Raw genomic sequence first — 3,001 nt, forward strand, 5'->3', positions numbered from 1 at the left:
CCTTTTTGTTTTTAACAAGCTATCTTATCTTTACTACTCTGTTTTAGAAGCTCAAGAGACTGGCGACCTTGAATAAACACTGCTATTTCCATCATCATGTCCTGAGACTTATTCAGAGAGGAAATGTCTCATCAAAAGGATGGAATACAGTCCAGGCTTATGAAGTAGCGGATAGACCTGTGAGGAGGTCACCTTCTAAGACTGAAGAACCTTCTTTTATGAATCATTTATCTTAGTCATCCTAACTACACCCCTAATTGCACAATGAATGCTAAAAAGAGTTTAGACTTCCTTCAACCATCCTGTTCATTCACGAGGTAAAAAGAGAGATGAGGGTGAAAGCCTAGTTGATTGACAGTTTTTGATTATATTCTTCAGGGTCTAATTGAATAGTGTGTCCTATAAAACTTCCTGAACATCAAGTATATTCCCAATATTGGTTATATTGTGCTACAAAAATCCAGTCACCTAGGAGGATTTATTCTGATTACTTCCCACCTATACATAGTTAACATCATGTAGACATAATGAGGCTGATAGAATTTTCATGAAATAGTTGTTGGGTGTATACTGTTTGGATACTGGAATATCAACGTCTCTATCTAGTAATCCTCCATACAGAGCTCTTCACAGCCAAATAATAACACAGCTAAACAGTATCACGAGAGGTACTCTTAAGGTCTTGATTTGCTGCTTTCTTTTCTTTTTTTTTATTTTAAATTAAATTTAATTTATTTATTATACAGCAGGTTCTTATTAGTTATCTGTGTTATAGATATTAGTGTATATATGTCAATCCCAATCTCCCAATTCATCCCACCACCACCAACCCCCCCCACCCCAACTTTCCCCCCTGGTGTCCATACGTTTGTTCTCTACATCTGTGTCTCTATTTCTGCCTTGCAAACCGGTTAATCTGTACCATTTTTTTAGGTTCAACATATATGAAAAATATGGAATGCTTCACGAATTTGCGTGTCATCCTTGCGCAGGGGCCGTGCTAATCTTCTCTGTATTGTTCAGTTTTAGTATATGTGCTGCCGAAGTGAGCACTGCTGCTTTATTTTCTTCTGCTAGTTTATTCATTTAAATACATATATAAATATATATATATATATATATATATATACTAATTTCTTTCAAATTCTGTTCATAAGGAGATCTTTATGATCAGCGTTTTCAGGTTACGCCAAGAGCCTCACAAAAGATACCGAATTTTATGATGCAAATTACACTGATACTTCCTAAAGAGTTCTGTCTTTGTAATGGAGTCTTTAGATTTCTTTAGACCTGTATCCCACTTAGAAGTCCCTGACCATACTAAGCAAGTTCAATGACTCTTTCCTAGAGTCAACCAAATAGAAATAAAATTTCTTTTTCTATAATAAATGGTAGATCAGGATTTTTCTCCCTCTTTTCCCTGTACCTTATGCTTCTAACAAGGAGGCACATCTCCAGTGTTTTCTACCTTGATACCTTGTTGTTTCCACTGAGAATGTGTCACACCCCAGTTATATGTTACCTTCTCCAGGAAGAGTTCTCTTTTTGTCCAGCAGAATTGATCTCTTCATTCTCTAAACTTACAACTCTCTTGTAGCCCTTATCATATTATTTTAAATTTTATTACACATCTGATCTTCCCAGCTTAAGGATAAATTACTTGAGGCTAGGGAACATGCTAATCTCATCTTTGAGTCCACCACAGCTCATAAGGCAATGTCCAAAAAAGGTAGGGAGTAAATATTTGTCAGGAAAGAACAAGTGAATTGTCGTTTTCCTAAAGACAATAATGAAGCCAATTTTGTACTGTTTGTGTAAAATATTGGATAAGGTTGTCGAGATTGTTACACACAGAATCTTTTCCTTTTTTATTGAGGCCATTAACATGGAGAAAAGGACTATGCAGACAATTATGAAGGATATATCTTAAGATAAGTAGTTAGAAAGGTTTTCAAAGTTTTGAAAAATATGTTTCACAAGGAACCAGAATTTAAAATATTATTTAGTTCTTTTTCTATGGGATTCTTAAATCCCACAGTGGATTCGCCACTGATAAGCACTCGCTCTTGCTCTCTTTCTTTTTTAACCCTTCAGTTTCTAAGGTAACTTTTAATATCTTGGCATCATTCCATGGTCTTTGGTGTGCTGGTACTTTTCTTATAAGGCCCGTTTTGAGACTATACCTTTTGGTGATTTCAGAATAGAAAGAGATATAAACAGTGCACCTTCCCCATTGAATGTCATAATAGTTTTCAACACAGAGGTGTATTGCTCATGATTCTAGTGATTCAAAATCCTACTTTTCCTAGGGTAGAAAGAATATAGAGCCACAAATACCCTTCCTTTAAATTTAACTATTTATCATAATGTCTTCTAATGAAATATTTTCTGAATGGTTTGACGCAGGTGTCTGTGCTGGTTGTGGGGCGGGTGGGGGGTGGGGGTTACAAAGAATGAGATGAATGTGAGAGTTCAGGGATGGGCACAAAGCAATAATTGACATTTGACTGTTGTGGCAGAGCCTTTACCAATATCCAATCTGCGGTTCCTCAGTCTTAGGGAAACAAAACACTACTGTGCTTCACCGAACCATTATCTTGCTTCCTGCAAGAGCTGAGTATAGCCTGAATCTTTTTCATGGTTCTCTATTCTACATTGAACAACACATAGCAGAATGTATCGTCAGTAAAGCCAGTAAGCTCTGATCCTAGCTGGGTATACCACATTTTTCCCCTCTGTATTACTTACAACTTCTCCTTGAACAAATTTAGCTGTACCATTTCAGGAAACAGAGGTTGACCAAAATCCTCAAGCAACTCTGGTTAAGAGGGATTTTCACTGCAATGCATACACGTAATACTTCCAAGCATTCTGTATGGTGAGAGTGAAATTTGAGAAGTGTATATCCAAATAGTATGCACGAATTGTGTCTATATGATATATAAGTACCTCATCAACTTGTGAACAACTAGTAGGAAAAAATGTAAAGAAATAATAATAG

General features: G+C 36.2%; 1 non-coding gene across 1 annotated transcript; it reads right to left on the minus strand.

The window, feature by feature from the left end:
• Positions 1-947: 947 nt before the first annotated feature.
• LOC117311528 (U6 spliceosomal RNA) lies at positions 948-1,053 on the minus strand. Its single transcript, XR_004525723.1, has one exon. It is a non-coding gene; the product is annotated as a U6 spliceosomal RNA (small nuclear RNA).
• Between the last annotated feature and the right edge of the window lie 1,948 nt (positions 1,054-3,001).

Source organism: Tursiops truncatus, chromosome 2 (genome assembly GCF_011762595.2).
Source record: "Tursiops truncatus isolate mTurTru1 chromosome 2, mTurTru1.mat.Y, whole genome shotgun sequence".
Taxonomy (NCBI): domain Eukaryota; kingdom Metazoa; phylum Chordata; class Mammalia; order Artiodactyla; family Delphinidae; genus Tursiops; species Tursiops truncatus.